Here is a 25,239-nt window from a genome sequence, read left to right as displayed (position 1 = left end):
ACTCCAGGGTTCCCAACCTTTTCTTTCTGAGCCTGCCCACCCCCACCCCACACACGCTTCTAGCCAGTCCTGTCATAACCTGTATTAAGACTTATTTAAAAGGAAACGAGTTGTTAACAAAGTTAAGCAGGTAATCCTATAGATGCAGATGAGTTGCAGTCTTAAATTTCAAAGGTAATAGAAGCTTCTGTAATAAGCAAGCTCTACATATTCCTTAGGACTAACCCAGGTTAAGCAGCTGGGGATCTCTTGCTTATGCCTAGAAACTTTGCCCCACTCCGAGTCCAGGCAGCATACAGACAATCAGTTCCTTCTCTATTGGGTTTTCATCCCCTTCCTACCATGTGCTCTGAGCAGGAAACTCAGCAAATGGGAAGTGAAGAGCACAACAACAGTCTTGTGTCCTTGTTAACATCCCATAATAGTCTCTCTGGTGTTGATGGACCTTTCCTGCCAGGCATTCTGTTGCCAATCAGCACTTCACGTAGGTAAAGTCTCTCTCCTGTCTGGTGATTTACAGAGCCACAGAGGCTCACAATGCAACTAGTCAGATGTTAACTCAGGCAGCAACTTACAAGCATTCAATAAAGTCTAAACACAAAACACATTCTTATGTTCACAGTCTGTATGAGGAGTATCTACTCATTTGGACTCACTGGGAGCCACAGAAAGAAACAAGGTGTGCTGAGGCAAGAAGGCCCAATCTCAGAGCCCCAGGGTCACGCTTCCCAAAAGCTAAAACTAGGCCCAGCCCATGAAAGTGGCACTCCCAGGAGAGACTGTATAAAGGCTGGAGCATCAAATAACTTAGTTAATCTGAGAGAGCTGCCTTGGGGACAATGACAGGAGAAACCCCAGAGTGACTTCTTTGATTCTGCTCATCTCTGGCCTTTGGTTCATAGAATCACAGAACTGGAAGGGACCTTGAGAGGTAGCTAGTCCAGTCCCCTGCACTCAAGGCAGGATGAAGTATTATCTAGACCAGGAGTGGCCAACCTGAGCCTGAGAAAGAGCCAGAATTTACCAATATACATTGCTAAAGAATCATCAGCTCCACCCCTGCTCCCAGTGCCTCCCACCCATGGGAAGCCACACTAATCAGCACCCCCTCCCTCCTCGCACTCCCGATCAGCTGCTCATTCTATGCAAGACAGTCGGTGGGAGGAGACGGGGGGGATGGAGCGTGGGCACTGCAGGCTCAGGGAAGGGGGTGGGAAGGGGTGGAGTGGGGGCAGGGCCTGTAGCTGAGTAGTGAGCACACCCAGCACATTGGAAAGTTGGTGCCTGTAGCACCAGCCCCGGAGTTGGTGCCTGTACAAGGAGCCGTATTAAATTCTAAAGAGCCACATGTTGGCCACCTGATCTAGATCATCCCTGAGAGGTATTTGTCCAGCCTGCTCTTAAAATCCCCAATGATGGAGATTCCACAACCTCCTAGGCAATTTATTCCAGTGCTTAACCACCCTGACAGGAGTTTTTCCTCATGTCCAACCTAAACCTTCCTTGCTGCAATTTAAGCCCATTGCTCCTTGTCCTGTCCTCAGAGGTTAAGAACAATGTTTCTCCTCTCTCCTTGAAATGAACTTTTATGTACTTGAAAGCTGATCATATCTTCTCCTGACTAAACAAACACAATTTTTTCAGTCTTCCCTCATAGGTGATGTTTTCTAGACCTTTAATCATTTTTATTGCTCTTCTCTGGACTTTCTCCAATTTTCCACATCTTTCCTGAAATGTGGCACCCAGAACTGGACACATTACTCCAGTTGAGGCCTAATCAGTGCAGAGTAGAGCGGAAGAATTACTTCTCATGTCTTGCTTACAATACTCCTGCTAATACATCTCAGGATTATACTTGGGTTTTTTCCAACAGTGTAACATTGTTGACTCATATTTTGCTTGTGATCCACTGTGACTCCCAGATCCGTTTCTGCTGTGCTCCTTCCTAGGCAGTCATTTCCTGTCTTGTATGTGTGCAACTGATTGTTCCTTCCTAAGTGGAGTACATTGGATTTGTCCTCATTGAATTTCATCCTATATTCTCCAGTTTGTCCAGATCATTTTGAATTGTAATTCTAGCCTCCAAAGCACTTGCAGCCCCTCCCAGCTTGGTATCATCTACAAACTGTATACGTGTAACAGAGAGACTCTGCTACTGGGAGGGTTTCACCATGTCTAGGAGGGTTACACCCTGGTGGGAGGGGGCTAGGCCTGTACTGGAATAAGGTCATTTTGTGCTACACAGTGTGGCAGAACCTAGAATGTCCATTACCAGGGAAAAATGCTGGGGGGAATTGACATGTGGAAAGGACAGAAACCCTGTCTGAATTCTCTCACATTGCCCTTCTTGCCCTGGCAGGCTACAGAATAATGTCCACCTTTCGCCCCAAATCATCCCCTCCTCCCAGCTGGAAGGAAACGGCTGCAATGGAGCTGGCTCAGGTAAGGGATTATCAGGGAGCTGGTGGTGGGTTCTGCTTGGAGGGAGAGGAGAAGTAAATGTATAGGAGAGCGGGAGCTGCTAGAGGTAGTGGGAGGCAGGAACTGTCTAGGGTGTGGAATGGGAGGGGAAAGGATGTGACAAACCTGCTGAGACTTGTGTACTCTAGGGTGTGATGGGCTGTCACCCCGGGGGTGCAGTCTGGGGGGCTTCTGGGAAACACTGTCCCTCTAACCCTCAAACTGGGTTGGCCCTTCTCACACTGCCAGCCTCTCCAGGCCCTGTTATTACCCAACAGGACAGCAGGTGGCACCACGCATCCAACTAAGCTACCTGAGTGCGTTACCTAAGCCACTCAAAGACAGATAGAAGACAAAAGCCAATTTCCCAGCCATAAGTGGTAGCAAACAGATCAAAGCAGATTACTTAACAAATAACCAAAAACTCAAACTAAGCTTAACATACTATCTGGATAGAATTTGAATTAGCAGTTTCTCACCCTGACTGATGATACAAGCAGTCCACCAAGTTTCCATACACAAGCTAAAAATCCCTTTACCCTGGGACCAGCAGTTCCCCCAGTTCAGTCTTTCTTCCTCAGGTGTTTCCAGGAGTTCTCTTGTGTGGGAATGAGGCCAAGAAATGATGTCACACTCCACCTTATGTAGCTTTTCCATATTGCGGGAACCATTTGTTCCAAACTTGTTTCCCAGTCCAGTTTGTGGAAAAATACAGGTACAAAAATGGAGTTCGTTGTCATGTGGTCTGCTCACATGCCCTAGCATGCCCTGCTGAGTCATAGTAGCCATGGCTCATAGGCTAGCTGAAAAATTCACAAGAGGGCTAAGCTCTTCCACGGTCCATTGTCTTTCTTGATGAGCCATGGACACTGTCTGGCTTCTTTGTTGTACCTGAAAGGCTTGTTGTGAGTGTTACCCAGAGTAAACACATTTGAAATACAGATACAGAGTCAATATCCATAACTTCAGTTACAAACATGATACATGCACACAAATAGGACAGTCATATTCAGCAAATCATAACTTTTCCAATGACACTGAACATGACGCATCTTGCACAAAATGTAACATAATTATGTCCTAATCATTTTATAATCATACCACTATGCTGAATGTGTGGTGTAGTGTCAGGGCCTAATTTCAAGGCACAGGAGTTGGGAATGGAACTTCCACTCTTTGTGGAACAGGAAATAACCCTCCAGCCAGGGCTGGGAAAACTTCCCGGACTCCCAGTGCTGGAGCCTGAATCTTCTGACACTTCATTAGTTACCACGAACCCCAATCTTTGTGGCAACTGCAAACTTTATCAATGATGATTTTATATTCTCTTCCAGGTCATTGATAAGAATGTTAAATAGCACAGGGCCAAGAACCAATCCTTGTGGGAACCCCCTAGAAAGAAATCTACTCAAGCATGGTTCCCCATTTACAATCATAGTTTTTAATCTGTTTAATGTATGCTGTGTTTATTTTGTATCTTTCTATCTAGTCAAAATATTGTGCTGAACCAAGTCATATGCCTTACAGAAGTCTAGGTAATGTTTTCACCTCTCAGCTCATCAATACTATTAGCTGCAACCAAACTTTTGATCTCACCCAATAAGGATATCCAGTTAGTTTGATTGGATCTGTTGTCTCTGAACCTTTGTTAATTGGTACTAATTATATTACCCTCCTTTACCTCTTTATTAATTAAATCCATATTCGCTGCTCTATTATCTTGCCCAGTATCAGACTAACACTCTTGTAATTAGCTGGGTCATCTCTTTTACACTTTTTAAATATTGGCACTGCATTAGCTTTATTCCATTCTTCTAGAATTTCCCCATTGGTCCAAGTCCTAATTAAAATCAACATTAACTGTCCTCCACCAGGTCTTTCAAAACTCTTAATACAAGTTATCTGGACCTGCTTATTTAAACATGTCTAACTGTAATAGCTGCTGTTTAACATCCTCGTGAGTTATTGTTGGGATGGAAAGACTGTCGTTGTCAACGTCTTATATGATTACATCATCTGTTTTTCTCCAACTCCAGGAGTGAAATATTTATTGAACACTTTTACCTCTTCTGTATTATTTTTGTGTAGCTGATGGTCCTTAATGGGCCATCAAGCCAGCTGGGCAGAGCTAACACCAACTTGTCTGGGATGTTTCCCAGAAGCACAGCACCAACTTGAAATACAGACAGTATAGAGCCAATATACATAACTTCAGCTAAAAATGACACATGCACACAGACAGCATAATCATAACCAGCCACCCATAACCTGGTCTTAGACACCTTATATGACCCCCTTTACCTAAGATTTGGTGCCACTAAAGGACCTTGGTTGCAAAGCCTGTTCTATATGGTCCCAGTTTATACCAATAACGTCACACTCCCTCCCATAGCAGGGCCGCTACCCAGACACAAATGGGCACTTTGTTGATGATGTCACTGGGTGGTTGTGTAGCCCGTACAGTTGTTACACCTATAAGATTACATATTCCGAAGCCCTTCACACCACTCGGGCTTATCTCTATACACCCATACAGTCTGTTCCCCAGTGTTCCCTTCCCAGCTCTGATGCTGTAGAGCATTTACCCCCGTCCTCCTTCCCAGCCTTGCCTGTGTCCTGGTTCCTGTTCCCCCCACTTAATAAACATGATTCCAATTTCCGTTCCCCCTCCTGTTTGACCCCATTTTATTGCCAGAAGAGACCATTAGAGCATCTAATCTGACCCCGGCATATCACAGGCCTCCTGTATGACACACTAGCTACTTTTGGGGTAAACACATTCCAGAAAGGCATCTAGTCTTCATGAAATGACGTCACGAGACGGAGAATCCACCACTTTCCTTGGTAGCTTGTTCCTGTGGTGAATCATTGGTGTCCTCATTTGAAAAAGATGGTGTGAAATTGGAGTTGAGGCAGCAAAGAGCCACCAAATGTTCTGACTATTGGTCAAAGGTGGTGGGGAGGTGGTGACCTCACAGAGAGATGCTGACATCAGCCAAGCAGGACAGGGGCGAGGGGCCAGGGAAACTTCAGAGACCCTTGTGGCTTTGCTTCAGCAAGTCTCCCTCTCCAGGTCTCTCTTTGAGGACTGAGAGTATTCGGGTTCACGGACGTGAGCGCCAGGAGGAACCTCTTTTGAGTTTTCTCCTTCCCTTTTAGTGATTTTACTAGAAAACAGATGTCCCTGTTTAGAGGGTTAGAGCCTCCTCGAGGTTTGAAACTGTTCGGTCTGATCATTCTGGTGACAGTTGAATTCATGGAAAGCATGATCTTTAGGAGGCAGAATTTTATTCCACACCTGGGATTTTGTCCCTTAGATTCACTGGGGACATTAGGGTTTGTCCTTTTTGTTTCAACTTTTCCTCCATCCATCCCTTCCTCCTTTCTCTTCCTATCTTGCTTCTTTTCTCCTTTCTCCTGTTCCCCTCCCAACACCAGGAGGTGTGTGTGTGTGTGTGTGTGTGTGTGTGTTGCGGGAGAGTGCTCGGCAGCTCTCACTGTGGGAGGTCCACCCAAAACTGTGGAGCTGCAGTAGTGCTGGGGCAGTGATCCCCGCCAGTGACCTGGGCCATCCTTTCAGCTCTCTGGTGAGACCCCTCAGCCTCCCCTCCTCAGTCTCTACCCTGATTGGCTGAGCAGGGGGTTATTGACAGGGAGGAGACTCAGGTCCTTGTTGTTCTCTTTTAAGACCAAGTAAATAAGTCATAACCAGTTATATGTTTGACAAATTTTGCTGCTTCTCTGCATTAGTGGTCTCTGAGCAGTTCATGATTCTCTCTAACATTGCAGTTCTCCTCAAATACTGGCTGAATAATTACTGTGCACACTTGTTGGACTGGAGCTCATCTAAGAGCACTTTATTGAGGTCATTCAATGTATGAAATTCAAGATCCGACGGTTAATTTGAAAATCAGGGCTCTGGGGATCCTATTCCCAATTCAGCCATTGACTGGCTTTGTGACCTAAGACAAGTCAATTCTCCTTTCTCAGCCTGAGCGTCTCCCTCTTTCAAGTAGGGATAATAATGATCCGCTCCTACCTACCTCAACACACTCACTCTTCCCCAACACACACACACACTGTCTCTCCACACACACAAACAGTCTCACACTGCAGCTGAAAAGCAGCTGGCAATCTAGTAGGATGACCCTGGAACAACGGGATAGAGAAACCTGCATCACTGAAAGTGCAGCCACAAAGACACCACACACCAGCTTCCCTAGCTGGCAAGAATCAAACCTCCACAGAAAGATCCCTATGGTATTGTAGGCCAGCTTCCTAAGGCCTCAGCCTCAACCACTTAACACAGGGGCCTTTCTACACTCTGGTTCTGTTCTAACGGAAGGATCATTTCCAAGTGTTCGCTCAGACCAGCTTGCCCAGCACCCTCACTGCTGTGCATCTCTGTATGTGTGGCCATGGCTGAACAGCAAGAATTACTGCCCATTTCCCTTCTGGCTGGAGCATGGTTTGTGGTTAATGATGTTGCTGTAGATTGTTGGCTTCCTGCCTTGGCAATTCAGACAGTTCCTTTTCCCAACATATCTCCAGCACATCAGTCCCTGGCTGGGTCTCCTGGGCAGTGGAAAACATAAGAACATAAGAAAGGCCGTGCGGGTCAGACCAAAGGTCCATCTAGCCCAGTATCTGTCTACCGATAGTGGCCAATGCCAGGTGCCCCAGAGGAGTGAACCTAACAGGCAATGATCAAGTGATCTTCCTCTTGCCATCCATCTCCATCCTCTGACAAACAGAGGCTAGGGACACCATTCTTACCCATCCTGGCTAATAGCCTTTTTTGGACTTAGCCACCATGAATTTATCCAGTTCCCTTTTAAACATTGTTATAGTCCTCGCCTTCACAACCTCCTCAGGCAAGGAGTTCCACAAGTTGACTGTGCGCTGCATGAAGAAGAACTTCCTTTTATTTGTTTTAAACCTACTAATTTCATTTGGTGAACCCTAGTTCTTGTATTATGGGAACAAGTAAATAACTTTTCCTTATCCACTTTCTCAACATCACTCATGATTTTATAGACCTCTATCATATCCCCCCTTAGTCTCCTCTTTTCCACCTAGAGGAGAAGGTGCCATTGTTAGAGGGCTTTCCCTTCCCCTGCCCACTTCCCTGGTTCTTGTCACGCAGGCAGCAAAAGACCAGAAGTCAAGCACAGACAAAGTGAAGTTTACTGGGGTTAATTTCCAAGCAAGCAGATTCGAAGCCCTTCACACCAGTCAGGCTTATCTCTATACACTGATAGAGTCTGTTCCACATTGTTCCCTTCCCAGCTCTGACACTGCAGAGCGTTTACCCCACATCCCTACAGACAATTCTTCCCTGGGTGCTGGCTCGTGAGTCTTGCCCACATGCTCAGGGTTTAGCTGATCACCACATTTGAGGTCAGGAAGGAATTTTCCTCCAGGGCAGATTGGCAGAGACCCTGGGGGGTTTTCACCTTCCTCTGCAGCGTGGGGCACGGGTCACTTGCTCGAGGATTTTCTGCACCCTGAAGTCTTTAAACGTCGAGTTGAGGACTTCAATAGCTCAGACATAGGTCAGGGGTTTGTTACAGGAGTGGGTGGGTGACAGTCTGTGGCCTGCGTTGTATAGGAGGTCAGACTAGACGATTATAATGGTCCCTTCTGACCTTAAAGTCTATGAGTCTATGAACTCTGACACTGCAGAGTGTTCACCCCACGTCCCACTTCCCAGCTCTGACACCACAGAGCCTTGCCTGTGTCCCTGTTCCCCGTTCCCTAGTCCCATCCCCCCCGTTAGCACCCCCGTCCCCCAGCCCGAGCTGACAGAGTGGAGCAAGCTGGGGCCAGGTCACTCCACTTCCCGCCGCCCGGGAATTGCAGGGCAGGCCCGACCCCACACTCACAGGGCGGTGGGAAGTGGAGTGATCCGGCCCCAGCCCGCTGCACTCTGCTCCCAGCCTTGGAACTTGGGGGGTGGGGTGGGGAAACACCCCCCAACAATCACCAGCGGTGCAGCTGGGAGCTGGTGGAGCAGAGCGGGCTGGGGCCAGGTCGTTCCACTTCCCACCGCCCGGTGAGTGCAGGGTGCACCTGATCCCTCCTGCAGTCCACCGGGATGTAGCTCAGGGGAAGGGGCGGAGTGGGGGGGGAGATGGGATGGAGCAGGGGTGGGAAGAGGCAGGGTAGGGGCTTTGGGGAAGAGGCAGAGCAGGGGCAGCTTTCCTGGCCGGCTCAGCCAGTCGGGGGATCGGGCTGGCCGCTGGAGCAGTACGGAGCTGCATAGGGCACCAGGAAAAATGGGGCACTTTGGTGCCTCCACATCCCTTCACCAGGCAGTGTCCCTGTTGTGTGGGCTGTCTTCATAGGTCCTTTCTCGATCTTTCTCACCCTCTTGTCTTGAGTCTCCTGTGTCTCTCTTTTCAAGCACAGACTAACTCTGGTTGTTCAGAGGAGGGGAGGACCATGCCTATGCATGGCCAGCAGACAGCGACAAAGACCCCTGGCCAGCCTGCTCCCTGCCATGCCAAACCCCCACTGAAGGCCACCCACAGATCAGCATGCGCAGCGGCTGCTGATGGTCTGTGGCCAACATCAGAAGACGGTAGGAAAGCAGGGCCAGCCACCCCCGGTGGGGCCTCTAACCGTTCCCACTCTCAATGCTCACTTTTGCAGTGGGGCAGGAGATTTTATCCAAAGAGGCTTTTCCCCAGCTGGCGAGAAGCAGAGAAACCCCCAAGCTCCCACGGTGCTATTTAGCAAACCCCCTCAAGCACAGGGACAGATGCACATTTGGAAGAGGGAAACTGCTCTACATGCTAGCCTGGGCAGATGCCCATTTTCTTTGGCAAGTCAGGAATGGCAAAGGCGAGACTGGAAGCACCTGGGGCTCATGCCCCAGCCTTTGTGACGCCCACCCCCCAACTCCTTCCCGGGGCTCTTGCTTAAGCCAGAGCATTGGCCTGAGTGGCCAAGAAGAGGTTCCAGCCCTGAAGGGAGCAGGACTTTCAGCATGAAGGTAAAACTGCACAAGCACAACGGGACTTGACCCTCAATCACCTGATCCAAAGTCAGCAACTTTATCAATTACCCAACATTGACACATAAGAAAACAATCTCCAAGTACTTCATAGCAGAACACAGACAATATGTTTCTCAGACTAAGATCATCTACTGAGGGAGCTGAGACTCTCTGGGCACAAGAAGTTGAGATCCCAAAGACATATGAGACTTAATTCTATGGTGTCAGGTGCAGGACTTTGGCAGGGAGGCTTAGGTAAGGGGACTGGGGTGCAGTGGATGGACCGGCTGTCTAGGTGCGGAGATTTAGTCGCACTGAAGCACAGGAGGGAGGAGGAGGAGGAGGAATCCTGCTGATGGTCAGTGGCTGTGCAGAAAAAAGGGTGTTGATTTCCCCCATCCTAAATGGGCTGGTTGGCTTGACCCTTCTCCCCTCTGCGGAACGTGGTGGGGACTGTAGCTCGCCCCTCGTGGGGCAGGAGGGCACAGGTGCAGGGCACTGGGCTCCGATGCCCCTGGACGGCAGCTCCGGTGGGGTCGGGCAGGGCAGCGTCTGTGGTTTACATTCTGCATTGCCTGGTGCTGAGCCATTGCACAATCCCCAGTCACGCCGCACAGCACACCTCAAGAGGCGGTGGGGGGCCAAGCAGATGATCCAGCACGAGGGGGGAGAGGAAATGTGGCTGGGGGGAGGAAAGGTCTTGGGCTGCACTGGGGGAGTGCAGAGCAGGGGTGACCCCAGAAACCTGCAGCAAAGGGATGGACAGGTGGGCTGGGTGGATAGACGAGTCAGTGAGCCTAAAAGGGGATTGGGGTCTAATGGTCAGAGCAGGGTGGGGGTTGTGTTCTATCCCTAGCTCTGGGAGCTGAGTGGGGTCTAGAGGTGAGAGCGGGGGACTGGGAGCCAGGACTCCTGGGTTCCATAGTGGCAACTGTTTTTCCTGTGTCTCCTCCCTAGAGATCCCTGCCCAGCCCCTAGCAGAATCTGACTGGGGAGGGGTTGCCCTGCCACTCCAGACTCGTGATTAGAACCCCTCCCACGGGCTCTGACATCACGGAATCTCCCTCCCACGTCAGAAAGTAGGAGCCCTTCCCACATGAGGAGGAAGCTAGTGAGTTTCTTGGGGTCTCTGGCAGAGGTGACAGCACCCACCAGACACCCACTGAGGGCTGCAAGGAGACCCCTACACAGCCCCTGCTACGAGGGGCTGCGGGTGCCCAGCCAGGGTCAGGAGGTGAGATGGGGTCGCAGTGGCAGGAAGGGAGCAGAGCTGGGGGTGGTGCCAGGTCGTTGCTGGCTACACAAGGAAAAACCACACCGCTCCATTACGTATTTCCCAAGGTTATAGCTGAATACAGGATTTGGAATGACTTCAGGGAAATATTTTGTTTCCAAACAGACTCCATATACCAAATGATGGTGCTAATATGCTCCCCCTGAACCCTCCCCCATGACTCCAGGATCCCAGCATCTTCCTAATTTGTAGGGTAGTTCTCCTCCCAGGCTCGTGCGAAGGCGGGAAGCACCACCAGCCCCATTTCCCGCACGGGAGAACTGAGGCCCAGAGAGGCTGAGTGATGTGCCCAAGGACACTCAGAGGTCTGTGGCAGAGCAAAGCATGTTTATGCCTCCCCCGTCCCGGGTCTGGCCTGCTCCTGGGTCACTGGGTGGTGCAGGGGCGGGAGCTTGGGGGAAGGGGCAATGTGAGGACAGAGGAGGGGTGTATTGGGGAGGGGCAGTGCGGGAGTGAGGATTCGGGACGGGGCAGAGTGTGGGTGGGGCATTGGAGGAAGGGACAGGTGAGGTGAGGCAGGGACCTCGGGGGCAGGGGCAGCGTGAGGGCAGGACCTCAGGGGCAGGGGCAGGGCTTTGGGGGAACGGGCAGAGCGAGGGGGGGCTCGGGGATGAGGAGGGTTAATTCAGTTCAGTGGCAGCTTTGTCTGTGGGTGACACTGTTACTGCAGGGGGTGTTCAAAGCCGGGCTCGCCCGAGGAGGAGGAAGGGGGTGGCTGTGGAGGGACAGCGGGAGTGAGGCGCTGACCAGTAGCCGGGTACAAGGCTCCTCAGACACGCACAGAAACCAGCTCACCCCGGGGGTTAGAGCCCCAGCAAACAAGGGCGCTGGGACCATCCCCGCGGTGCAGACACAGGTGTAAAGTCACCGGACGGAGACAGACCCGGCACTCACCTGCCCCGCACAGACCTGCCCCCCCCCCGCCAGGTTTGGGGGGCGGGAGCTTCGGCGGCCCCGGTCCTCGCCCCTCCCCCCGCCCCGCTCAGCTGCTCTGTGCAGGGGGCGAAGCAGCGCGGCACGTTCCTACGGGGGCAGGTCAATACACTGCACGGGGGTGGGGGGGAGAGGTGTCAGGTGGACCCAGGGACCCGCCCTTCCCTGGGCTCGAGGACGGGCGCCCGGGGCAGGCTGGGAGTTGTAGTTCCTGGCTCTTCTCAGAGCGGCAGGGACGGCCTGGTTGCTCAGACAACGCTCCCCTCCCAGTGCACACTGGGTAGTGTAGTTCTCCCTCTGGCAGGCGGCCTCTAGTGGAGGAGGGGCCCTATCCCGTCACTTCGCCGCACCCCTCCCCGCTCCCGGATTGGCGGAGAGAGCGCGGGACAGAGACTCGGCGCGAGGGGTAATGCCCCGCTTCCCTCGCCCCGAGGCCGCCGCCCCGCCCGCCCGGCGCGCTGCGGCCGTTGGGATTCGAATCCCGCTCGCGCCAGGGGCGGCCCCAGCCCTGGGAGCCGCGGGGGTTTCGTGGCTCAGTCCCCGCGGGCGGCACCAGTGGGACTCCCGCCCGGCGCTGCTGGGGGCTCGGCGGGGGCGGGGCAGCCGGCGGCCGGGCGGGGCGGTCCGAGGAGCGCTGAGGCGGGACGGTGAGTGGCGGCTCCGACGGGCTGGGGCTCAGACCCCAGTGCCAGGCGTCAGGCCCAGCCTGCCGCGCCCCCGCCCCGGGAGCCGGGCTGGGGCGGGGGGGTCATAGGGCAGAGGCAGCGCGGAGTGAAAGGGCTTCACACCCCCCTCAGCGGGGCCTGGGGGGCAGCAGCAGGTGGGGCAGGGGCTGAGCTGCCGGGAGCAGCCCACGAGCGGCGGCCTGGGGCCGCGGGCCGGGCGAGGTCCCGTCCGTGTGCGCAGGGACCGAGGGGCAGAGTCAAGCTGTGCGTTGTCCGGCAGTTCCGGGGCTGCAGCCTCTTCGTGCCCACGGGCACTTTGTGACCCTCAGAGCAGCCCCAGATCTGCCGTGGCCCCTCCCCGAGGCCCTGCCCTGCTCACGCCGGCCCCCTCCCTCCCCCACCCTCACTCACTGTCACCAGGCGGGGGGGGGGGGCAGGCGCGGGGCGGGGTTAACATGGGGGCAAATAAAATCAGGACATGTCCCTATGGGGAGGGGGTTTCAGTTGTTGCTAAAGGTGGGGAAGCCCTCAGTCTCTGTCTGATTGTGTGTGTCTCTCTCTCCTCAGGAGATTGGCGTTGAGTTTCCTGGGTGAGACGCTGCTGATTCAGAAAAGGATTAGACATTTATATGGACCATATCATCCAAACTTCGCTGGTATACAAAATGTAGAAGGGATATAAATATAAATATTAATCCATAATTGTTTGATATTGTGTTTCTCAGACTTTCCTCTGAGGCAGCTGGGCCTGTGACTTGCCCTGAAAACTAGATCATTGGTGGGCCTTTATATTATGGGGCTGATCATTTTTTGTTTTATGGTAGTGTTTAGATGTGCCAACCAAAATTCAGGTTCCCATTACAAAAACATAGTAAGAGATTGTCCCGTGCCTCAAATACAATCTAAACAAATAGACAAATAGGCAAACAGTAGGATAAAGTATTATTAACCTCCATTTATAGATGGGGAACTGAGGCAGAGATGAAGGACCAGTGTTTCAAAGATATTTAGGTGCTTAAGATGCAAACAGATGCTTAAAGGTGCTTTTGAAAATTGCACCAGCAGATTAGGTGCATAACACCCACTGATTTCAATAGGAGTTAGGCGCCAAACCTAACTTAAGCACGACTGGTCTATTTCCCATTCCAATTTTCACCAAAACCAATACGGTTCTGCTCACTGATGCCTAGAATATTCCTGGAATTTTGGAATTGCTTGGATGTGGTGTTCACAAGTTCATGTTACAAGCAGAGAAATGCTATCAAGTAGAGTGAAGAACTCACATTACCCAGTAAACAAGTTTTCAAATGTTTTCCTCATACAGATCACTTCTTCAGATAAAGACTATTTCTTCTCCCAACCCGCCCTGCCTCACACCTACAGTACCCCACAGCAACAAGAGAGCTTAGTGACATGAAAAGGTAATTTTAGGACAGGATTAAGGGCATGGGTGCAAACCAAGTGGTTTAAAAGTGGTGGGTGCAGTCAGTCATTACATGATGATGTACACAGTCTGTGACATCACACTCCATTGCCAATGAAACAATAGTGACATCTCGTGCAGAGAAGTGTAAACAAGAAGCAGGCAGCATTATCTTCTGCAGATATAAACAACTTCTTTGTCTGAGTGATTGGCTGAATAAGATATTATATTACGCCCATAACATCACAGGCCATAGGTGGTCAAAACACCTGACTTTATGGTCACCGCTGTGGTGATGGCACTTCCATATCACTGCTACCTGATGGCCATAGATGGTCAGACCTTTTGGGATTTTTCCTTATATGCATATTCAGAGCCACAAGTAACAGGTGACCCATCTCAGGCGAGTAATATAGAGATTGTGTGACACACCAGCCAGCCTCTGCCTATAAAAAGGCTGGAGCTGCCAGCAGGGCCAGCTTTAGGCCAATTCAACCAATTCCTGAATCGGGCCCCGCCCTAGAGGGCCCTGTGCCCAAGCCCCAGTACAGTGTACTGGCAAGAGCCAGTGCGCTGTACCGGGTGGCCCGGCTGTAGGGATATTAAAGAAGGTTTATATTAAACATGGTTTATAAAAGAAATGATTTATTAATTTATTGTTAAATAATACTTTATAATGTAAGGTTTATGTTAGAAGTAAATTTGTGATTCCCAACATTTAGCCTCTAACCTGCAAGCCACCAGCTGTATCTGTGTGAAGCCTGCTCAAAGAGATACTTGGTATAAAACTTGTTAAGCTCAAAGAAATACTTTGTATAAAACTTGTTAAACATTAATTATCTCTAAGTAAGCCAAAACAGTAGCTGTTATAGTGTATAAATAGAGATCCCCACCCTCTGTAAGTTTTCATCTCACTTTATCTTTGCTTGTTAAAAGACAGGAGGGTCACATAAATTGGTAACACCCTAAAGGTAAAAGACAGTGAACTAGATGTAATTAAGATAGAGAATGTATGTGAATGCATGCCTAGTTTAAACAATGAATGAATGGTTAGGAAGTTACCAGCCTGAAGAATTCAGTGTCGGCTGAAGAAGGTGTCAAGTGGGATCAACCAGATGACCCCACTACCTCAAAGGAAGGAAAACAAGCATCTGACAGAATGGAGCCAGCCACCTGCTGATTGATTTAGCAACAGCAAAATGAAGCAACTCTCATGGACTGACATAGGAATAAATTCCTATCAAACTGGACTCTAAAGACTGAGGGCTTGGCTACACTTACAAATTTGCAGCGCTGCAGCAGGGTGTGAAAACACACCCTCTCCAGCGCTGCAAATTGGCGCTGCAAAGCGCCATGTGGTCAAAGCCCCAGCGCTGGGAGCGGCTCCCAGCGCTGTCCGTTATTCCCACAGGAGGTGGAGTATGGACAGCGCAGGGAGAGCTTTCTCCCAGCGCTGGTGCTTTGACTACACTTAGCGCTTCAAGCAGCAAAGAATCCTGTGGCACCTTATAGACTAACAGATGTTTTGCAGCATGAGCTTTCGTGGGTGAATACCCACTTCTTCGGATGCAAGCAGTGGAAATTTCCAGGGGCAGGTATATATAACATATATACCTGCCCCTGGAAATTTCCACTGCTTGCATCCGAAGAAGTGGGTATTCACCCACGAAAGCTCATGCTGCAAAACATCTGTTAGTCTATAAGGTGCCACAGGATTCTTTGCTGCTTCTACAGAACCAGACTAACACGGCTACCCCTCTGATACTTAGCGCTTCAAAGCTGCCGGCAGCACTACCACAGCAGCGCTTTGAAGCGCTAAGTGTAGCCACAGCCTGAGTCTATGGTTCTGCTGCCAGCCTCCAGGAGCATCAAATGCATCTGACACAGACTTGGCTCCATCCTCATGACCAAGATACCTGGCCAGTAACTTGGCATGAGCAATGTCTAGGCTGGTAACTATAACATCTGTACAGAACCTGAATGAATGATTGTGTGAATGAATATATATGTGTGTGTGTGAGTGTGTGTGTGTGTGTGTGTGTGTGTGTGTGTGTGTATAAGGAATAAGTAGTGATAGAAATAAGTAGTAAAACAATGTTGTTTACTGTTGTCTTTTGTTTTGTTATGGTATTTACAATAAATGTGGCATCTTTGCCTTATCCCTCTTAATTAGATCCTGTTGGTTTTTATTATATTGGTATAACACGGCTTCCCCCGGGCGGGGGGTATTTAAAGGGCCTGGGGAGCTCTGGGGAAGTGGTGCAGCTTTGGCTATTTAAAGGGCTGGGGCGGTAGAAGCAGGAGCCCTGGGCCCTTTAAATAGCCCCTGAGCCCGGGCTGCTGCTGCTACCCTGGTGGGGGAGGGAGGAAGAGGGGGCAACCACCGTACAGGGTGTGCTGCACCCCCTGTCCGCAGCCAGCCCCTGTCCGCAGCCAGCCCCTGCCTGCACCAGCCCTGCCTGACCGGCCCGTCTCCAGCCAGCCCCGCATTCCCTGCCCTGCCTCCAGCCCCGGTCTCCAGCCAGCCCCGCACTCCCTGCCCTCAGCCAGCCTGTCTCCTGCCCGCCCCTGCCGCACACCCTGTCCTGCCCGCACCAGCCCTGCACCGTTGCCCTGCCTGCAGCCAGACCCTACTTCCAGTCAGCCCCTGCCCTGCCTCCAGCCAGCCCCATGTCCACTGATGCCCTGCAGTTCCCAGGGCAGTAACCCTGCACACCTGCTTCAGTGAGGGGAGCAGGGAGCTGCTGGGACCCACACATGTGGGTGACCAGACGGCAAGTGTGAAAAATCAGGACAGGGCGTGGGGCGTAATAGGAGCCTATATAAGAAAAAGCCCCAAATATCGGGACTGTCCCTATAAAATGGGGACATCTGGTCACCTTAGCTGGAACATTTTTACAGTTCTTGGTAATAACAACACAATAGTTACAAAAATTACCATTAGCAATAACAACAAATTCATTGCAAGGGTCCACCTACAATCATTTTTGTCATCATGCCACACCTTTGTGTCAATACCATTGGGGTTTTCGCCTTTAGGGTTAACCCGTGCATAGGCGGCAGGTTATATACACCTGCGGTGCCCGGGCTCCAGGAATATTCAGGGGCCGGGTGCTCTGCTCCAGCAATATTTGGAGCTGGGTCTCTCCCCCGGCCCTGCCTGGATCGGGCCCCGGCCCTTACCCTGAGCCTCTCCAAAGCCCCAAACCCTCCGCCCCAGCCAGATTTCCAAACAGTCACTAAATTGGTATGTAACTAGCTCACAAAACTCGGGCGGGGGGGGGTTGGGAAAATTCAGGGGGGTGTAGGGAAATCACTGACGGAACCACTGGATTCCCTGACATCTCCAGTTCGCTACCAGGCAGTTCTTGCCATTGGACATCTGAGGTAGGCTATTTTCTGCCATATTTCCTGGCACTGTGATGCCTTCTTATTTGTTAATTCATGAAAGTCAGGTTGGGAGCAGTCTAATGCCTGCAGGGTTTGGCTCACCAGAGCCGCCCGGGGGGAGCAAATGGGGCAATTTGCCCCAGGTCCCGGCCCTGCAGGCCCCCACGAGAGTTTTTCAGGGCCCCTGGGTGGGGTCCTTCACCCAGGGGCCCTGGAAAACTCTCACGGGGTCCAGTCTTCGGCAGCACCGCGGCGGGGAACTTTCGCCCGGGACCCACCGCCAGTGCTGGGCCTTCGCGGCAATTCCCGTGCCGAAGACCCCAGGCCCCTGAATCCTCTGGGTGGCCCTGTGGCTCACATGCTGCTCACCAGCAGGACTTCAGTTCTTAAGGATTTGAATGTGTCCATTTGGGGGTTTGTGCTCGAAAGACACAAGATTGGAGGTTGTGGAGCATGCAGTACAATGGAGCAGAGTTCAGATGGGGAGGGAGGTGTCTGGCTAGCTGGCAGGGGGGAGAAAGCTTGTGGGTTTCTCTAAAAGGAGATTTGAAGTTTTAGCTTTACTTCTAGAGGAGCCAATACTTAATAGAGGTGCAAAGTGAAGGGTTGTTTGCACTTGGGGTTCTAGATTGGGACAATCTCTAGTCATTGGACCCATTTCTTTTACTTGGAGGTGGTACTGAGTCTAATACATGACTTTTCTCTCTATCTTTCTTCTGCCAGCAAGCTCAAACCATCTCTGACCGTGGAGGAAAACTGTGAGCTCCTTGGTCAGTGCTTCAAAAGTTTATTTCCCCTTCCTCCCTTGGAGAAGATGAAAGAGGAAGACGGGACAGCAAAGGATGCTCTGCATATACAAGTACGTGACAACAGTTCTCCTCCGGCACCATCCACTGTATTTCTGCCCAGCAGGCACTGGGTGATGGCAGTCACACATGGCCTCTCTGGCAAGGTTATGGTTAGCTTTCCACAGCCCACACACACAAATGATCTGTGCTGAGCCTCACTCCTTCTTTTCTGGTTTCAGTCACTCTACATGAGGTCCTTGGAAGCCCTTGGCAAGCTAGTGGTTGTTATATCCTTGGGGGCAGCCGGTTTAGGAAGCAATCACTTGAGGCCAGAGAGCAGACAGCTTACAAAACTGCCATTTTATTTACAGATATAGAGAGCTCACTCAGCCGGCTGAAACTGGCTGAGCTATCCCCTATTATTCTAACTCAGTTGCCATAGTAACAAAACCATGACAACCAAAAACACAACAGTAGAGACTTTGCTGGAGGAAGAACCAACCGCAGACTGGTTCCAGGAAATGTCTGATGTGAGGAGACCATTGAACCGTGGTGGAGATTGTTTCTTGTGTTACAGCAGGGAAGAGTCAGAGATTTAGGGGGTCAAGCTTCAGTTGTGGAGGAATTTTCAACAATGGAGTGAATTTTAGGGAGAAAGCACCCAATTCTTCCTGGGATAAGCGGGCATGTGCCCCACTGAAATCCACGGAAGCTATGCCATTTTATGCCAGGGCTGGATTGGGACCAAGTTCTTACAATGTCGTTGACACTACTTGGAGCGGCAAGAAAATCACCACTGCAGTAGCCAAATCGAAGAAAACCAGTTGAAACTAATCACTTCTTCTAAGAGAAATTCATGAATATTGAGTTAAGCCCTGTGTATGGAAACTCATTCAGAGGAAACTTCCTGTTCCTCAGACATGAACAGAATATTGTGAAGGGCTGAGGGTGGGGAGTTTGATGCACGTTCAGTATAAAAATGAAGTTATAAAAGGAGCTGGGCTGGGGGACTTCTCTGCTCTTATTCAAATTAATAAAAAGAAATGCTCCTCTCTGTCATTTTGCCAATCAATGTGGGAGAAGTTGCCCAGGAAATAGACCACAGCAGCAGACATCAAACAGCATGCAATGTGCTAGACAGCTCCCATCAGACAGTCTACAGCAGACATCACATACACGGGCCCAGATTCATCTCTCATGTAACTCCTTTGGCTTCAATCACCAGAGGTGAATCTGGCCCCTGGGACTTGTATATCTAAGGGGCTCTTCCATTAGACATGTAATTCCTTTGCTACATGGAGGTCAGATGCTTTGGAGAGGATTTTAGTGACAATTAAACCTGTTTAAGAGGAACTTTTGGGAGGGATTTTCTGGTACTAACTCTGTCCATTCCCCTGCTCTACCAACAGCTCCTCAGGACATGGTTCAGTTCGGGAAGGAGTGGGAGAGAGAACGGGCCTTGCAGGCCAGCACCCAGCTGCAGACTGCCTATCAAGAGGTAGTTCATAGCACAGTGAGTATAGCCTTACTCTTCCTTGAGCTGACTTCCCTGCTTACATCAGATCTGACACTCAACGCAAATGCATGAAAAACTCTTCCAGGACAGCAGCTGGGATCTCAAGGTGACTAACATCCCTCTGCTTCCGTGAGTGAGAGGTTTACACAACAATGCTGTGACCACACTGCGGGCAGACTGCAAGAAGTAGAGGAGACAACCACCAAACTGATGGCTTATTCTATCATTAGATTCACCAAGTCGACAACAAAAGAGCTTCCACCGTAGTTAACAAGATGCCAAACATGGTCCCCTTTTGGCATTCCAGACCTTGGCTCCCATCTAAACATCTCTGTCTTGGAAGAGGGGGGAGGGATAGCTCAGTGGTTTGAGCAGTGGCCTGCTAAACCCCAGGTTGTGAGTTCAGTATTTGAGGGGGCCATTTAGGGAACTGGGGTAAAAATCTGTCTGGGGATTGGTCCTGCTTTGAGCCAGGGGTTGGACTAGATACCTCCTGAGGTCCTTTCTAACCCTGATATTCTATGTCTAATATAGTGAGGGGTTACTGGAAACCTGATTCACCATATGTGGGGTTCACTGATCATAAAGGCCCAGATGCTTATCCCCAGGTCAATGTGAATCTCAGGTCTTCCCCAAATATCACGCTGTCAGCCAATCCTTAACTAAATCTAAGATTTATTGTTAAAAGAAAGAAGAGTTACAAATGGTTAAAAGATCAATATCCAGACAAGTGACTTTCCATGTTCATAGTTCAGGATCACAACAGTGATGGAATAAACTGCTGGTTTGTAAAAGTCTCTCTGGAATCATCCCAACAGATCAGAATCCAAAGGCAGCTTAGATGTAAAGTCTGTTAGTTTTTCCAGGCATTTTCCAGGTTCTTCCAAATGATTATTTGGAAGATCTCTGTCCTATGGCTTACACTGTCCCTGTTCAACATTTAAGCAGTCTAGAGATGATAGGATCAGGCCGAAGCCTTCTCTTTTATAGCTATTCTACCAGGCTGACAAGCCTACCTCACAGAAATTGTCACAGAAGGCCCTTCCCCCAATGCGGATGGCCTGTTGTACTTTGCTTTGAAGATAATCTTCTATTTCCTGTGCATACCCAGTAAACTAGTTACATTCATTCACATAAGGTAATTAGCCGTTCTTCCATTATAACACAGATAGTTAAGCTGAAGATAATGTAGAAATGATTGGTTTCCTGAAGTGTCTTACATCTTTGATTTTAAGGCTAACTGAACACCTTGCACACATAATTAAGGCAATTAAGCCACAAAGGAATTAGCATCTACAAGCTAATTTAGTTACATTGTGAAACTTCTAACCCGGTATAGATAACCACAGACAAATACACTTAGCATCTATTGTTCATTTTGAATGAGTTGATGATTGCTAGTCTAATACATCTCTTTGAAATTCACATGCACGTGAACTGTCTTGACACAGTAGAAGTGCCTCTTGTTAAGTTATTATGGGTCATACACAGGTTGACTGGTCTGCCAGTGTCACAAATGCATTCTTGGTTCTTATGCTCCCAGGATGCTAAAGCTGAATTTCTATGTAATCAGCTAAGAACATAAACCATAAGAGTGGCTATCCTGGATCCCCAGAAGAATGGTTCATCTACCCAGTATCCTGTCTTCTGACAGTGGTGGGTGCCAGATGCATCAGAGGGAATGAACAGAACAAGGCAATTGTCAAGTGAACCATCCCCTGCTGGACAGTCCCACCCCGGCATCTGGCAGTCAGAGGTTTAGAGACATCCAGATCATAGGGTTGCATCCTGACCATGTTAGCTAGTAGCCAGAGATGGACCCATCCTCCGTGAACTCATCTCATTCTTTTTGAACCCAGTTATACTTTTGGCCTTCACAATCTCTCCGTGGCAATGAGTACCACAGGTTGACTGCATTGTGTGAAGAAATGCTTCCTTGTTTTTGTTTTAAACCTGCTGCCTATTAATTTCATTGGGTGACCCCTTGTTCCTGTGATATGTGAAGGGCTAAATAACACTTCCTTATTGACTTTCTCTACACCAATCAAGATTTGATAGATCTCTATCATAGTCCCTCTTAGTCGTCTCTTTTCCTAGCTGAAAAGTCCCTGTCTTTTAATCTCTCCTTATATGAGAAGTTGTCCCATATGCCTAATAATTTTTGTTACTCTTCTCTGTATTTCTTCCAGTTCTAACATATTTTTTTTGAGGTGAGATGAGCAAAACTGCATGCAGTATTCAAGGTGTGGAGGTACTGTAGATTTCTATAGTGGCATAATGATATTTACTGCCCAAGGCCGGCTCTACAGTTTTTGCCGCCCCAAGCAGCCGGCTGAAATAAAATAACTACTTGGTGTGAATTCATTTCCTGAGCTCTAGTGAAGTGACATTAATGTATTCTCCATGTTCATCTTTAAAAATCTGGCTTGCTAATGCTCAGGAAAATTTGGAGTCTGAAAAATAAATACTAGTCCAAGGTACTGATCAGAAATGGTTAGATCATTTGCATTTATTAATTTGTTGCTGCTGGATGGATTCAGGCTGCTAAGGGTTACATTTTCACATTGCATCAGCTGAGAGCAGGGCGGCTCTAGAAAGTAGGCTGCCCCAAGCAGCGCGGAGCGCTGCGCCGCCCTTCCCGGTCCGCGGCGGGTCCCCTCTTCCCGCGGCTCGGTTGAGCTCCTGCCCGGCATGCCTGCGGCAGGTCCACCTGAGCCGGGACGAGCGGACCTGCCGCAGTCATGCCTGCGGGAGCTCAACCGAGCCGCGGGAAGACGGGACCCGCCGCAGTCATGCCTGCGACAGGTCCGCTCGTCCCGGGCTCCGGTGGACCTGCCGCAGGCATGCCGGTGGGAGCTCAACCGGAGCCAAATGCCGCCCCCCCGGGAAACGGCTGCCCCAAGCGCCTGCTTGGCGCCCTGATGTCTAGAGCCGCCCCTGGCTGAGAGAGTTGGTGCCATTTGGTATATTTTGAGAAGGTGCCCTTTATCCAAAAGGTAACAGCAGATTTCCTCGTTGTTTTTTAACTTTATGCAGAACCTGGTGACTTTTCATTTAGGCTTATGATGGAACTAATAGAGCATCAAGCTTATCTTAGCAGTGTATTTGCTTTGATGGACCTTGTAGTTTGCACTAATGCATTTTATGCCAATGTTGGCAGTTGAACACAGTGACAGCAAAGGTTAGAGTTTTTGTTATAGCACTTGATGTTAGCTCTAGGAACAGCCCAATCCTGGCACTAAAAGATTAAGAGATGATAGTACAATAACTTGTGAATTTTAAATGAGATCAAAACCAGTTGCTGTCACCATTTCTTCCCGGTGTGTTCTTGCATGGAGGTCTATCCAGTGTGGAAACCTCCTGGACATTCCCTTCATGTTGTTTTCATTTGTGCTGTGGTAACAGTGAATGAGAAGAAGCAGACATGGAAGAGTGGCACTGGTCAGAGGTCTAACCAAGCCGCACACCTACTTTCTCATTTATTGTTCTGGTTGGATCACTACCCATGCTGGGTTTGAACATACAGTCCATATGTTCAAAGCCTCCTACGTGGATCTGTGCATTATTGTGTGAAAAGTTTTTCTCAGTCTTTTGACTTTATCCAACCAGAATCTCATATTCAGCTCGAATTGTTTGCTGAATGTTGAGTCTCTAAAGTGCAGTTCCAGTCAGGAAAGTGACTCTGTAAAAATAGAGAATGTCAGCGTCTTTTACTGATTCTATTTCTCTTTCAGTGGCTTCTATGTCACACTTGCTCAAAACCATTTTTAACTTTCAGCACTGTAAGTTCATCTAGGGATCTCAGAATCAAGCCCAAGTGTGTTCTCCTTCATGTATCCTCACCAGGCAATTTTGTCAGTGAGGCATGAAGCAGACTAGAATATAGCTCACTGTCGCACAGCTGTGTTGGCTCTACAGTAAAAATGTCAGTACATGAAGCAAATGATGACTCTGAAGACCCAAGGAGAGTACCGGTGGGCCATTTTACAGAGCCATTTTTCTGAGCACAGTCCTGTTGCAAGCCTTAACTATGAACATTTGTTAGACTTTGTAGCAATGTGCAGTGCTGCAGACATAGCAGAGTGAACACAGGGATAGTTACAATGACCAAGAAAGCTCTTAGGAAAGATTGGATTTGCAGGGCAGTGTACAGACCTTTCCTCTCTTCCCTTGTGCTCAGTTAGATTTACTAGATTAATTTGCAAATAATCCAGTTAACTTTGTTTAAAAATGTGAACTGCATCTTGAACGACAGTCAAATTACATTGCATACATTGAGAGATTCAGTCTCAAGACATCCCTAGGTTTACCACGCTGTGAGCAGCATTGCATTGAGACCTTTGAAAAGGAATTAAGAAATCAATCTCTTTCTCCACATCAGTATGATCCCGAGCTTTCGTCACGGCAGTTTGGGGTTGAGCTCTCCTGACTGACCAATGAGGAGCGAGCGGTGCCACTGGTGGTGGAGAAGCTCATAAACTACATTGAAATGCGTGGATTGTACACGAGGGCATTTACAGGAAGGCAGGCTCAACCAATAAGATAAAGGAGCTCCGACAGGGTCTTGATACAGGTAAGATGAAAAAGAGAGAGTCTCAGAGGGGGAGCAAAGGGACAGCCGAGAACCTCTGTGAACAGGAATTCATGTCATCTAAAGGGGGCCAGAGCAAAGGAACCGTTTTCCCTTCCCCCACCGTAGACTCTGGCTTTTGGTACCATGAAACTACAGACATTTCTCTAATACCAGCCTTCACCAAAAGTCTGCACTGTGTTAGAGCCCTCCTGTCTTGTGGAACTGTTTAATTCTTCCTTGTTTTATTCCTCCTCTTGTGCACAAGTGTGCAAAAAAGAAATTGGGAGAAAAAGCTTCATTAGCCAGGCTTCATATTTATCAACATCACCTAGACTTCCAAAGTGCTTTACAAACTCTCTCTAAAGACTTTCACCCCTGGAAAACTGGCTCCTTTCACGACAAGAATTTTAACATGGTCATATTAAAAAAGTAGGTGCCAAGGTTGTGCACTGTGTGATCTGAGGTTGCTACAGTATTGATACCTGTTTTTCTATGCAGTGTTGTTGTAGCTCTGCTCACTGTAGAAGAGCCTGAGACATAAGCCCTTGTATCAGAGGCCTGAGGGCTGGGCTAAAGTAGCGGTCAAAACTTTGCTGATATAAAACAAAATCCGGCTGTGAGCTAGAGGCAGGCCCTTCTCACAGAATCTGGCAAGAACAGGGCTGATATTGCAGAAACACACGTTGCTGAGTGCTAAGCACAAAACACACACACACAGACACATTCCAGAAGGGTGGTACCAGAACACCCCATACCAAGAATGGTACAAACACATTCCCCAAAGACAACAGGAACCTATTGACCCTGCCTAAAGATATGGTCAGGATGACAATATGATGGATAGAAATGTACAAGGTGGTGGGTTGTGATATCAGAGGATGTCAACTATCAGAGGAGCAATATGTAACTTGTTTGTATCTCTGTATAAAAATGTATCTTGGGGCAGTGTCTTTATCTAGCCTAGGGAGGAACGGAAAGTCCCGCCATTTGCTGAGCTGGTCCATTGTTATGGGTATACATGTATTAGTGCAGGATACTAGTACTGTGCTTCATCAAAATAAGCCTGGCTGGGTGCCTTCATGCCTTAATGGATCTTGTGGTCATTGGGCGGTTCGCTCGAGGTGTGCCATGTCAGTTGTCTGTGCCAGGCTGGGGTGGCACACAGAGGGAACACACACAGGCAGCCGAACATCTGAC

This window comes from Mauremys reevesii, linkage group 17 (genome assembly GCF_016161935.1).
Source record: "Mauremys reevesii isolate NIE-2019 linkage group 17, ASM1616193v1, whole genome shotgun sequence".
In the NCBI taxonomy this organism is placed as follows: Eukaryota; Metazoa; Chordata; order Testudines; family Geoemydidae; genus Mauremys; species Mauremys reevesii.
Note: the sequence above shows the minus strand (reverse complement) of the source record.